Raw genomic sequence first — 15,050 nt, 5'->3', positions numbered from 1 at the left:
AGTGGCTGGTGGGTTTGTCCCACCAACCTCTTTATTAGCATCTAAACATTTAACCACTGTGACACCTTAATAAGATATAGTGGCTTATTTATAAGATAGTAAACCAATGTAATATAGAGAAAGTTGAGAAAGCCAACAGCAGGTTCTTTGAAAATGCTAATAAAATTGGTAAGTCTTTGGTGAGACTGATAAAAAGGAAGAGCAAATAACCAATATCAGGGATTACTACTGAAGGCATTTTGATAGGTACTATCACTGCCTTTAGACATAAAGCCTCAGTGCCAACTTTATCATATCAGACAAGAAGAGACAAGGTTTGTGTTGATGAAAAATCATCAGGAAGCAACTTGGAGCAAGTGAGTGCTCAAACACAAGGTTCAGAGAAGAAAGAACCCTAGCTGGGAAAGGCAGGCAATTTATTCCTGTGGAGGCAGTAGTAGAACTCCCATCAAATCCTACAATGACAATCTTAAGTGGCTGAGAGGATCCAGATGCTCTAAAAGAAGACTGCATCATCTCATAGTGGTCACAACAGCAGGCTTGGGAGTCAAATGAAACTGAGTTAGCATCTCATCTCTGCAACTAACTTTTAATAATTTGTGCAAATGCTTAATTTTTCTGTGCCTCTATTTCCTCACCTATAAAATGGGAGTAAAATCTCTCTTATAAAGTTGTTATGAGCATGAACAGAGATTTTATGTATTATTAAGTGTTCATTTAGCATCATACCTGGTACATAGTACATACTCAGTTTTATTATAAGTAATATGAGTATTTTGTGGTTATTACACCTCTATTAACATAGTTCAATGTGTCAATTGGGGCAGGAAAGCAGCACCATGCTTCTGTGGATAGGCCCAGACAATGGGCCCCTTTTTGCCAGTGCCCTGGCCAATGCACAGATCAATCAATGAACACTCCAAACAGGGCCTCCCATCCACCACCATCATAAGAGAAGTCAACTGAGGAAATCTCTCTCAGATACTAAGAACCTAAAAATAGACAAAAATGGGTGTCGATAACCCTCAGCAGAAGTGGGAGATTTTTCAAAAGTAAAACATTGTATCTGAGGAAAATCAAAGGTCAAATGGCTGATAGGAAAAGCAGCAGCAAGTTGTAGCTTCGACCTCAGTGTTCATGCCAAGTGCTGTGGTGCTGGTTTACCCGGGGCTCTGGTGGAGGGCATCCTGGCAGCAGGACCAGGCACGGACCTTCTCATACAGAGGGTGCGCCCCTTATGCCTGCCCTAGGCAGCTAGAGAGTGGGAGTGATTGAGTTCAGAGCTTTTCAAGCAAGTTCTGCCAGCCCCAAGGACCATAAATCACAGAAATGGAAAACAGGAGTAAGAAATAAAACCCTTGGCTTCCCGTGAACTGCCAGCCACTTTCTTTTGGCTGTAAATAACCACAGTTAAACCAAGCACCCTTTGCACTTTTCGGCAGAGAAGTGCATGAAAAAATCTGATGTAAGGGTTTTGAGTGCTTTCCGCCAACATCACTTAACTACCCAAAGCTGTAGTCTTCCAGGAGGGCTGCTGTGCCCCTGCCCTTGCCCCTGTCCACTGCTCTGTGTAAAAAAGGACTTTACAGGGGCAAAGCAGGGAGCAATTGGGCCTGGCAGAGAGAGACGGGGAGCCATGAGCTGAGTGCCCAGCTGCCCGCAGGGCTGGCTTTGGTCCTCACCATTCTGCAAGGCCCAAATCAGTCAGCTGGGGACGAAGTAGCTGAGCCCAGATTCTAGCCCACATTGTCCTGCTTCCAAAGCTCAGGCACTTTTTCAACAGGCACACCACACAGCCTACCCAGGAAACACAACCGAGTTAAAACTAGGGCTGTGTTTTTGGAGTCGGGCTACATTTTCTCCCTCCTTCTTCCAACTCCTTTTCTATCACTTTCAATTGGCACTGTTAACGCTGTATAGCCTAGTGAGACTGTTGTCTGCATTTTCATTTTCATGATCCCTTATAAATAAATGAGTTAAAACGCCTTATTTTCGATCATCTAAAGGACTATACTTTAACTAAGAACTGCCTATAGTTTCAACATTGCTATTTGTATTTACCATGATATTCAAAGTAAGATCCAATGACATAGCAGTCTGTGTTTCAAAGACATTTGAAAAGAGACAGATAAGGAAGGAAATTCAATACTGTTGGTAGAAAAAGAAAAGAACTCAATCTGGTCCATGGCAGTCCATGCCTTGGTGTATGTACAACGTGCCTCAGCTCATTAGCAACAAGTATGGCAGTAAGTACACTAGGACCAATTACAGTGATAATTAGATTAAATACAATTTAACATATATTTGAATATGCCACAATGCTAACTTTATCTTCAAATAAACTGGGTAGTTTCACAGAATTGTCAAAGACAGCTCATTAAAACTGGCATTACCAAACCAAAAAAACCAAACTCAATTAATCACTGATCTGAATGTCATGAACTACAAACAAAGCCTAAATGTATTAATCTCATTTTTAAAGCCTATTTATGTCCACAAGCCTTCCCTTCATTGGTATTACAGCACTGAAAGTATAGAAATGTATATGTAACATTGAACATGAGTCTATACAACCCCATTTTTGATACCCTTTAGTTTCAGCAGAACTACACATCTTATAAAAATTAATAGTTAATTTGAATTTTGAAAGCAAGGTCTGGCATTCTACTTCCTCAAACCACCCAATAAAAACCCTGTGGATCACAACAGTCTGATCCACAGCCTGTCATGGGGACAGCACAGGACTGGGCAGTGTTTTCTTTCTGTTGTGCAGGGATCGCCAGGAATCAGAGGCTGCCTCAGCAGCAGCTAACAACCACAACAATTTGAATTTTTTTAAAAAATGTAATTTACATATTTGGTTTTGACTGACAGAATTATAAGAACTATAAACCTATGAGGTTTATACTTAATGGTTGTACACATTTGAAAAAAATTGAAATAAAGGTAATTAAACCCAACAGTAAGGATTTCTGAGAATTTCTTTTTTGCTATTTTTAAATATAATCAGTAATTGCTCAAGTTGAAAACTACTTACACAATCAAACCTACCTATGGGTATTTAGGCAGTTTTTGTTATTTTGATAATACAACAATGTGCAATCTCTTTTCTCAAATATGTTTGTGTGTTTGAACATGCCTGGAGAATAAATATCTAACTATGGTAATTCAAGGAGCTCCAGTAGCATAGTGGCTAAGGCATTTGACTGCTAACCAGAAGGCAGGCAATTCAAACCCACCAGCCACTCCTGGGAAGGAAGGTTGGGCAGTCTATTTCCATAGTGATACCACCTCAGAAACCCAAAGAGAGATCACTATGAGTCGGGTCTGACTCAACCACACTTAACAACAACAACATGGTAATTCAGGGTCAAAGTGTAGATAAATTTACAGTGCTCATAAACACTGTCAGATTACCTTCCTACAGGACTGCAACCTGTTCTTTTCAAGCTATGCATGTGAATGAATGTCTTTTCACACACCCTTAAACCAAAAACCAAACTCTCTGCCGTGGAGTTGGATCTGACTCATAGCAACCCCTCCCTTGGGTTTCCAAGGCGGTATCACTATGAAGTAGATTGCCCAACCTTCCTTCTGAGGAGTGGCTGGTGGGTTGAACTGCCAGCCTTCTGGTTAGCAGTCAAATGCCTTAGGCACTATACTACCAGAGCTTCTCACATACCCTTGACACCATTTAAATCTTTCCTAATCTTCTAATCTGACAGATGAATAGGACCTATCATAGTTACATTTATACTTCTTTAATCAAGAATAATGAACACTTTTATGTATTTATTGATGTTTAATTTCCTTATTGCATATGTGTGAGAGTTGCCTGTTGATGCCCTTTGCTTATTTTTAATTGGATTCTTTTAGTATTTTTTCATTGATTTGTTAGCACTCTTTATATACTATTTGTTTCTCCTAAGATAATTCATCTTGCTTTTCATGTGTCTTTTGGCTTTGTTATAGCACATTTACTAGTAGGTTTGTAAAAAAAAATTCAAACAATATGTCAACCTTCTTTGAAGTTTCATTTTATTTTTTTTAGCCTTTTTAATGATTTCATTGATTAAGTATTGTATTAATCTAGAATTTCATGTAAAGAATGAGGAAAGTATGGAGATTTAACCCCCTTTCTAAATATCAACATTATTGAATGCTCTATTTTTTCCTGCTGATTCAAAATGTCATGTTATCATATACTTAATGTAAATTCTTTCATTATTTAGACCCATTTCTGGACTCTTCAACTGCCTTGAACTATTTGTCTATTCCAGTGCCAATATCAAGCTGATTTAAGTAGTGTGTATTTATAAAACATTTTGAGATTTTGTAAGGCTAGTCTGCCCATATCAATTTTCTCTTTTTGCATTTTCCTAATGTAGTGTATTTAATTTTCTGCATCAGAGGTCTGCAAACGTTATTCTTAAAGGGACAGTAATTATTTTAGGCTATGTGAGCCATATGATCTCTGTAGCCAGTATACAACTCTGCCTTTGTAACTTCAAAGCAGTCACAGACCATATGAAAACAAATGAGTGTGGCTGTGTTTCCATAAAATGTTATTTAGAAAACAGGCAGAGGAATGGATTTGGGAGAGCCACAGTTTGCTGGATCCCTGTTCAGAATGAAACCTAGTTTCAGTGTGTTTCAAGTTCCCTAAGTACTCAAGGATTCTTTAGATCTGCCTGGATGGAAGGAAAAGATGGCTTGACACATATAGCCCTTGAGAAGTCTTAGGGTAGTAAGTTAGTAGATGTTCTTCTCTGGACCAGACTTTTTGCTGTCCTTTAAATAATGTCTCAAAGAGTATCTGAGTTTACCAGTCTGCCACTCCCCCTGGGTTTGGGAATCTGTAAAGAAGATTTTCCCAGTGCCCAGTACAGAGCTTGGAATAGAACCAAGTAAGTCCCCTACAAATGGTGTCAACATTATGTAGACATAATTTCTACACAGAGGGCAAAGCTTTCATGCCAAACAGAATAAAGGCAAGCTACATACATCATTAGTTTTTATCCTTTTTAGGGAAGAGGCAGGATGAAATGAGGAGACAGGTGATTTCATGAAACCTATTTCCTGATGCCAAGGAGGCAAAGATACTGACATCGAAACGACAGAGCAGCCCCATTTATCCCAAAAAATTACCCTTCCTAAAATAGCCCCCACAGGGGAGCCCTTGTGGTCAGAGGGGGTGATAGAGCCTGCAATCCAGGCACTTAATCAGACACATTTCCATTTAAATCTCAATCCCACCTACCTCTTAACCATGTATGATCTCTGAGAACTCTGTTGAATCTTCTGGGATTCCTCCTTTCTCTTAAACAGTATACTTCCTGCCTTATAGGACTTTCTGGAGGTTTAAGTAAGATCATGTATGTGACATGCTTAGCACAGACAAAGTCCATATGATAGTTCCCTGCTCTAAGCTGAAGTACACTGTAGACATGGAACTGAGGGATCCAGTGGGGAAATGTGTGAAATAGATGAAGGCTGTCGATCGCCCCATCAATAGGGCTGGATAAGTGCATGGGAATCGTATAGTTTCAGAGAATAATAGCAATAACTATTATTTTAAAAATGAGGGAGGCAGGGAACCAAATCCTGCTAACTTCCAGCCCAATCGTGGCACTGCACTTGGAGCTGTGCATACTCAACCTGCCGAACAGTCCTGCCAAGTTGGTCCCAATGTTTCAGAGAGGAGACAACTAAGGCCCAGAGAGCTGATATAACATTACCACATCCTTCTTTCAGCGAGTAAGATGTATATTATATTATATTATATTATATTATATTATATTATATTATATTATATTATATTATATTATATTATATTATATTATATTATATTTAATCCATAATGGAGTCACATAGATAGTGGGTAGAGGGGAGGTCAGGGGTCAAACCTCTTCTCCCTCAAAGACTGATGAAATCCAGGCATCTCTAATTTATCATCAGTGTATTATAATACACTGATGATAAATTACTAAATTCTTTGACATGGAGATGTGAGTGACAGGAATGCCACTGACAACTGGTCCAGGGTGATCATCATAAAAGGGGAAGAACAATGATGCACATTCTGCCTTCTTGCCATCATCTTATGGCTCCTAAACACCTGTGAATGTGGGTGAATGGCAATGTGCCTGACGCATTGGAAGGGGATCTGGAGGTCATCGTGGTCACAGATTAATGTAAACCAACAACCAACTGCTTTAGCTTAATACACCAGGAGCTCAAATAGAGGTTTCTCTGTTGCTTGTTTTATTTTTTTCTGCAAGATGTCAAAGCTGTAAAATGGGTACAGCCTGTCTTTCATAATTAACCTCTCTTCTTTGTGCCTATTCCTTTCTGACTGAAACATTCTTGCACAAAAGGTTTGGTACCTTCAGCTTTAATCCTCTCCCTGTCTAGACCTATTCCCAGAAAGTAGCTCTTAGAAATAGTCACACTTTCAAATTAATATAAAGCCACTTGCCTTCCCTCCAAGAGGCATTTGCCTCCTAGATCTCTTCTCTCACAGAGCAGAAGGTTTGGTGCAAATAAAATTTCAGGCGCCAGAGAGAGATTGAGAAGAGAGACTTGGAAAAAATACCAGGGTGGAGGCTTATAACCTCACTTTGAGAAGGAGAAAGTGGGAGACAGGTCTCCAGACAGGCTGATTGGGGATACAGACACTATGGAGGACAGGATGGAACATTTCAGAATATGTCCTATCTGGGCTTACGCCTGCCTGGAAAACAGTAGGATGGTGGAGTGGAAAAAGCAAGATCTCTCATATCTGACACCTTCTAGCTGAGAGATTGCTGGCAAGGTATTTAATTTCTTAAACCTTCAACTATTTATTCTATTAAATGGGGATAATAGCTGTTTATCAACTAGTGATACTGAGAGTTGTAAGCGACAGTGAATGCTAAGTGTGAAGCCAGTCTTGAGAACCTAACCACTGTTAGCTCCTTTCCCCATCATGGGTTGAGCGGATCACGTAAGATTAATTTTTCCACTGGATAGTAAAAGGCATCAGTTGAGCTTTAATATCCCCAGCATGCATTTTATTGCTCACTTGGTCTGCTGACACTCACTCCCCAAGGGTGTTTAGCCAACATTGTCCTTTAAATGAATGAAACAAAGAATGATGGTGCATGTAATGATCACATCTTCTGACCTTCTGGTTCCAGGGAGTCTATGGAGAGTCTGGGAGGCCAGTTAAGGCTGAGTAATGACCCAGAAGGAAAGGCAGAATTCACCTCCCAAGGTATCTCCCTCTCCCTGACCTCCTTGCCTCTTCTTTCAGGGTAACACATTCAAGCCTATAGGAAAGACTTGAAGTTTCCGAGTTATCACAACTGAGGGATCAACTTCCTGGCTGTGTTAAGAGTAGTCCTTTCCTTCTACTTATCATTAAAAATTGCATGTGTATAATTGTTCAAGCCACCCAATGTTGCTTCTCATTGATCATCACAAAACTCACTGGCGAGTAGGGGGTGGGGGGGCCATCTCCCCGGCTGATGAGGGAGGTAGAGAAAAGGTGGGTCCAGGAAGCCAGACATGAGCCTTAAAAGGAGGCCACTGGGAGGAAAATAGGCTCTGTGGATTAGCCTCCAGATCTCTGCTGGCCCCCACACTCTCTGCCCATGTGGTCTCCCTCCCACACACCCTGGCCTTGGCCCTGATCTCCTGATTTCATTCTGATTCCAATTTCATTCTGATCCCCGGTGCCTTTCCCTGATCACCTTTCCTCATCCATTTACATGTTCTAATAAAACACTGCCTAAATCTCTTTTGACCCTTCTCTGCAACTCATTTCTCTTTTGATAATTCTTTTAACATCATTTTAAATTGCTTCCAAAGCTATTAGCCAAGTTAACTGAGTCAAATATGATTACGTATAATCTCTCAGCAATTTTAGAGATTTCCCAGTATCTTATCACAGAGCTATAGGTATTATCCCAGTGAAATTTGACTTAATCTATTCCATATCTTTCATTCCCTTTTCATTCCTAATCTTGTATATTTGTACTTTTTCACCTACTTCCTTGATTATATCTGAGAAAAACATGTCTATTTTATTGGTTTCTTCAAAGAATTGGCTTTTAGATTCACTAACAAATTTGAATGTTTTCCTAATACATTAATTTCTATTCCATGATTTATTTCTTCTTTATTTCCTCATATTTCTCTTTAATTTCTTGTGTTGAATGTTTTTATTTACTTTCATTCTTTCTCACTGATTATAAAAGCATTTAAGGCTATGGGTTTGCTTTCAAGTACAGCTTTGGTCACATCCTATAAGTTTCGGTACCTAGTTTTGCTCTATTTATAGTTTATAACTAGTTTTGATTTTCATTTCTACCCAAAGTCATTTAAGAAAGCTCCCCCCCCCCCCGCAAGTGATTAGGTTTTATTTTGCTTTCATTTTAATTTTAAAATGATTTTCCAAGGCAGAAAAGACATTCTCACTCCACTTTTCAGAGAAGAACCACTTGCAGCATGCTGAAGTTAAGGACTCATCCAGAAGTTTAGAAATAATTGTCAATGAAATCAGAAAAGAGGGAATGGGCAGCAAAACCCTTACATGAGTAGGTATTACTCCATTCAGCAAAAGAGATCATGAAACTCTTGGTGGCCTTTTCTAGGGGTATGTGGTATATGGAAAGGGAAAGATTTGGGTGTTTCAGAAGGGTTTTCAATAAGCATAGGCAAGTCTGTGGGGCTTTCCTGAGTGATAGTGAGAGGGCACCTTCCCAGAGTGCTCTGCTCCTGTTCACGCCTGTTTACTGGGCTGGTAGTGAATGGTTAATGTTCTATCTTTCAAATCAAGCCCACCTTTGATCCAGCAGCAGGATCAAAGGTCTTGGCAGTGTCCTCTGGATTGGACATGACCTGTCCAGATGCTACACAGCAAGAACACTCAAAGGTCATGGATAGTGCTGTCCAGAAGGAGCCAAGTGTCCACACTGGGCCAGGTGATAGTCATAAGACTCAATGGTGAGTTTTATAGTTGAGTTATTTAATCCTATGAAGTAGTTATCAGCCCCCTATACAGAAATAGGCTCAGAAAGATAAAGGAAATTACTCTAGTAAGTTCATGGTGCAGAACAGGGCCTCCTACAAAAGGGTGAAATGATAATGTAGGAGGACATGATGGAGAGCAAACATGGAGTAAAAACAGTGGAAATGGAGATTCCACTGATTAAGAAAGCAAACCCCTTGCTGTTGAGTCAATTCTGACTCACTATGACCCTGTAAGATAAAGCAGAACTGCCCTGTAGAGTTTGCAAGGCTGCAATCTTTACAGAAGCAGTCTGCCACATCTCTCTCTCCCAGGGAGCAGCTAGTGTGTTTGAACATTTCATCTTTTGGTTGGCAGCCACGTGCTTAACCACTGCACCACTAGGGCTTCTCATCTATTTCAGAGGGACTGTTTAAAAATGGGACCTTCCAAGGTTCTGAACTTCAGTTTATATATTTAACTTTTAAGCAATTTATTTTTAACATTCTTTTCAAGTATACTTGTTCCCTAACATAAGGGGTGATTCTACCTCCCCACAATGGTTGTGATCCCTGGGTAATATGAAAGCATTAGTAGGTGCTCCCTATCAGCACGATGAGGCAATCAGTTTTCCTTTATTGTTCCCATCCTTAGGCAGTAAGGTCTTGACAGGTTGACCTGTTGCAGAAGCAGACATCAGTAAAGTGCCAGGGCTGGAAAAGCCCAGAGAGACCATCTCATCCAGGGGTTCACCACTGGGATTCATAGATAAAATCCAGGGGGTCCTGAAATTTGGGTGGAAAACAATTACAACTTTATCTTCACAAACTTCAATGAAATTTAGCATTTCCTGCATTTTCCAGGTAGTCAACAAACCACAGCAACCCTAACTGTAAACCGTGGACCTACGACTTTGTGACTAGTAGGAATCCCAGATGCTTGCATAGCACAGTACAGTATCATAGACACCTCAAGTTATAAATTACATTTACCACTACTTCAGAATTATGAGTGATTAATCATAATTCTGATCTTATCATTAAATGTGTTAATAAGCCTATGTATTTTAATGTTACAGTTTTAAATATTTTGATAACTTTGTTTTCATATAATTACGTTCTTTTATTATTCACTGTATTTTATTTAAATAAACAAACAAACTCACTGCCATTGAGTCAGTTCCAACTCATAGGAACCCCTCCTTGGGTTTCTAAGCCCCAGCTCATAGTAACCCCTTGGGTTTCTGAGGCCCAGCTCATAGCAACCCCTCCTTGGGTTTCTGAGGCCCAGAGCTCATAGCATACCCTCCTTGGGTTTCTGAGACAGTATCACTACGAAAGTAGACTGCCCACTCTTCCTTCCGAGGAGTGGCTGGTGGGTTTGAACCACTAAGCCTTCTGGTTAGTAGTCAAATGCCTTAGACACTATGCCACTAAAGCTGCATTATGAGGGAAACATAAAATTTTGAGAAGTTTTTCTGTAGATTTCACCACACTGCTACAAAGATCCATGTAAAAACATATTTAAGACAAGCAAACTAAGACGAGGAGTTGTTATTTGCCCTTGAGTCGGATCCGACTCATAGTGACCCCTCCTTGGGTTTCTGAGGCAGTATCACTACAGAAGTAGATTGCCCCATCTTCCTTCTGAGGAGTGGCTGGTGGGTTTGAACCGCCAGCCTTCTGGTTAGCAGTCAAGTGCCCTAGGCACTACACCACCAGGGAGGAGTTAGTCACCCAAAAATCACAAAGCAGAGTCGGGACCAGAACTCAAGTTGTCCAACTCCATCAGCATACCATGAGCTTACAGAAAGTGGGGATCCGGGGGGACTGGGGTGTATGCAGTTGAACATTCAGCTCAGTCATCCAATGATCCCTAACAGCTGTGGATGTGGGGTGGGTCATAGCTAAAGAAGTATAAGGACAAGCGAACAACCAGCTGCGGCAGCTTGCAGTCCTGCCAGCTCAGTGAGGAAGGCCTCAGAGCAGCAATTAAAAATATTGTTTGTTCTCCTGAAGTCTGCTCATGTGAAACCAAGTAATAGATTAAATGATCCTTCAGTGACCAAAGGAAAGGGTGGCGGGGCTTGATTTTTCTCCACACTTAAACTCACATCACACATGTGTATTCTTTATAATTGTATTTGAGTGGCTTAGAGAAATGATATAATACTTCAATATAACATCTCAGGAGGGTAAAAATGCTTGCCTGTAGGATAGGAAGCCCTCAAGTTGGAGAACGGTTCTGTTTTCCTGCTACCAGAGACTCGCTAAGATCAATAACTTGGAAGAAGAAGGAAAGCATTTCTCAGAGGCGGGTGTGCCCATGTTTTGGGAGGACTGAAGGCAGCACACACAGCATTTTGCACCTTGGGCTCCATCACCATACCCACCGTTCTCCAGGTCTCCCCTTATGCCAGGCTCATTTTGCTCATGCTGAGCCATCAATTGGAATTCCTTCTCTATAGTCCTTCATCTCAACAACTACTATTTAATAATAATAAATAATAATAATAATAGGGTAGCAATTCCTGAAGCCAAGGGGCTGCTAGCCGACAGTAACTACCTTTAAGAGGGGATTGTTGCATAAACAGTCCCAAGGTGGTACAAATGGTTTGTGTGCTCAGCCACATGTGTTCAGCTGCTAACCTAGAGGTTATAGGTGATCCAGAGGCACTTTGGAAGAAAGGTCTGGTAATCTACTTCCAAAAGGTAAATGCCACAGAAAATCCTATGGAGCAAAGTTCTACTTTGACACACATGGGGTTGCCATGATTCAGGATCAACTGGACAGCAACTGGTTTGATTTGGTCTGGTGTGCTGCATAAATACTCATTTAAAATACTATGTAATCAATGTTATAAGAGAATGAGCACAAACTTCTAAGGCACCTACAAGAACTGACTCCTTAGCCGAGTCTTGAAGTAGTAGTGCAGGAGCAAAAGGAGTTTCAGCCAGAGAGATCAGCACATGCAAAGGCACTGTGGCAATAATAGCATGTCCCATTCAGGATACAGCAGGAATTTCTATCTTCCTAGTATAGAATGCAAGAGCCCTGGTGGTACAATGGTTAAGCACTTGGCTGCTAACAGAAAGGTTGGTGGTTTAAACCCACCAGTAGCTCTGCAGGAGAAAAGACCTGGCAACCTGCTCCCATAAAGATCATCACTTAGGAAACCCTATGGGGTCACTATGAGTTGTAATCAACTCAATGGCACACAACAACAGTGCTGAACACAATTGTGCGCATCCTCAGTAGACAGTAACAGTCTGGATGGGACCTTTTTCTGGAGAGGTGGTGTTTCCCTGGTCTTAAAGCTTGACAGTTTTTCTGATAGGTGAGGAAAAGTGGATATGTATTCCTGGAGGGACTCTAGGTCAGAAGAAAGGAGTACAGGCACTTCTCACCTCCAGCTGGTGAAGATGTGCCCCCAACCTGGAGAGAAGTTGGGCTCATTGGTGGAGAGTGTAATGTATACACAAGTTTCTGTGCACTGTCCTCAGGGTGACCTGTGGAGACTTTCTGCCCCAAAGTCAGGGGCACCGAAGTGGGACAGGTGCTAACTGAGGCTCTGCAGCATGGGCTGTTTAGTTTGGCTTTTCTTATTACATAGAGTCATGGAGCATGGAGCCTACGCAATTGACTAATATTCCACATAAAGGAAACGTCTCCATTCACATTCACTTATCTGCCTGCTTTTTAATTCTGCTCTTTGAAGGTTTACCTACCACAATGATGGCAAAACAGAATTTGATCCAGAAAAGTTTACTTTGAGAAAATGATCAATGCTACTGCTACAATGAGTTGAGAAGGTTGGAGTCTTGGGGAGTAAGAGAATTAACAAGTAGTCTTGGGGAATCTTCCAGGGAGGGTTGCCTCCTCCCTCAGAGCACTGATCTCCAAGTCTGTTTGGTCTGTTACTCCTCTGGCTCCCCCTCCAGGCTGGGAGCTCACTGATGATCACAACTCATCCTTCTTAGGTTCCCTTGGCTTAACACAGGGCCTGGGCCTAAGATATACTCAGTCATGTTGAATGAATGGGGGGAAAAAAAAAGGGACATGCACATATTCCAATCCAGAACTCATTGTCTATGTTTATGAAGCTCAGATGCTTCCCTGTGCTGCCCACCACTGTGGTGGACAAATGCAGGCCTTGTGAGTCTGGATTCCTGAATAGGGCAGCTGCATTGGTTATAGGCCCAAATGCTGAAGGACTTTGTTCTAACAATCAGACCGGGCACCTCCTCTATGCCAGGCTTCCATTTTGCCCTATATGTCAATCATCTCACTTGGTCCTCCTCCTATCACTGAAGCTCAAACACTCAGGGAGTGGCAGAGCTGACACTGGCCCTGAAGCTTTTTTCTAGAATTTACATAGTAGTTACAGTGCTCCCTTGCTGCTGTGTAGTAAACTACCTGGTATGGCTTTTCTAGCCAAAAGTCTTTGTAAACTTTGTGGTGGAATTTGCTGTGAGCAACTGAGGAGCTCCTGATTATAAAAGTTATCCACCTGGGGTATTTCTGTTGGGCATAACACAAAGCAGTGTTGGGGAGGGTCCTGCTCTCTCTCAGGTGCTTACAATTCTGATGTTATGATTGGTTATTTTGGCCACTCTGCCAGGCTCAAAAGGAGGCCTCCTAGAGGCAGAAGAAGTCTCTCTCTGACTGCTGGTTGAGGAAGATGTACTGCTGAAAGAGACAAGTGCTCCTGGGAAAGAGATGCAAGAGACACACATTGCTAAGTGAGACACTGAGGGACACTCACTGTTGGGAGAAAGACTGCGAGAGACTGTGAAAGACTGTTAGGAGAGACACTGTGGGCTGAGAGAGAGACTGAGCATTTTCCTGAACTTGAATTGTAGCCTGGTGCTTCCCTAATAAACCCCATAATCTGTGAGTTCTGCGTGGCCAAGGCAGTGAATTATCAGCCCCAGGAGAGAGGTGGTGGGTGCTTTGGGAGGAACGGTTGGAGAAAGGGCTGGAGGGAGGCAGCATGTCTGGCCTTGAAGTAATAGGCCTTGGGTTACTGACAGTGATTCTGTCTTCCTCTTGTGGCATTAGAGGTGGTCAGGAGATGTGGCCCTCTTGTCTTTTTGGCACTGGCTAAAAGAAAGGTCAATGGTTCAAACCTACCAGATGCTCTGCAAGAGAAAGATGTAGCAGACAGCTTCCATAAAGATGTACAGCCTTAGAAACCTATGTTGTTGTTAGGTGCCGTTGAGTTGTTTCTGACTCAGAGCAACCCCATGCACAGCAGAACGAAACACTGCCTGATCCCGTGCCAGCTCCATGATCCCTGCTATACTTGAGCCCATCATCGCAGCCACTGTGTCAATCCATCTCATTGAAGGCCTCCCCCTCTTTTGTTGACCCTCCACCCTACCAAGTATGACATCCTTCTCCAGGGAATGGTCCCTTCTGACAACATGACCAAAATAGGTGAGACGAAGTCTGGCCATTCTCGCTTCCAAGGAGCATTTCGGGTGCACTTTCTCCAGGACAGATATGTTCACTCTTTTAGCAGTCCACAGGACTTTCAGCATTCTTCGCCAGCACCACAACTCAAAAGCATCAACTCTTTTTTGGTCTTCCTTATTCATTGTCCAGCTCTCACATGCATATGAGGTGATTGGAAATATCATGACTTGAGTCAGGAGCACACCTTAGTCCTCAAGGAGACATCCTTGCTCCTCAAGGGTGAAACCCTATGGGGCAGTTCTAATCTGTCCTATAGGGTCGCTATGAGTTGGAATCTACACCACAGCAGTGGGTTTGTTTATATGCCTTGTAGAGTCAAGATAGCCCTTGTCCTTGAGGGGTCATTTGTGAGAAGATTCTGGAGATCCTATCAAGGCAGCTTCTCATTAATTTGACAAATGTGGATTGGGGCACCCTTGGTTCTGATCATGGGAAACCTTCCTCCCTTCATCTTCACTCCCCCCCAACCCCAATGATACCACACCTGACCTTCACCACCAAGTTCATTCTCCTATCATTTGTCAACTCTCATGTTTGTACATAAATTATTCCCTTGGGGCCAGTATTGACACAATGACAC

Source organism: Orycteropus afer, unplaced genomic scaffold (assembly GCF_000298275.1).
Source record: "Orycteropus afer afer isolate SDZICR_OR568_19922 unplaced genomic scaffold, OryAfe1.0 scaffold00188, whole genome shotgun sequence".
Taxonomy (NCBI): Eukaryota; Metazoa; Chordata; class Mammalia; order Tubulidentata; family Orycteropodidae; genus Orycteropus; species Orycteropus afer.
The sequence above is the reverse complement of the archived record's forward strand: the minus strand, read 5'-3'. Positions refer to the sequence as shown.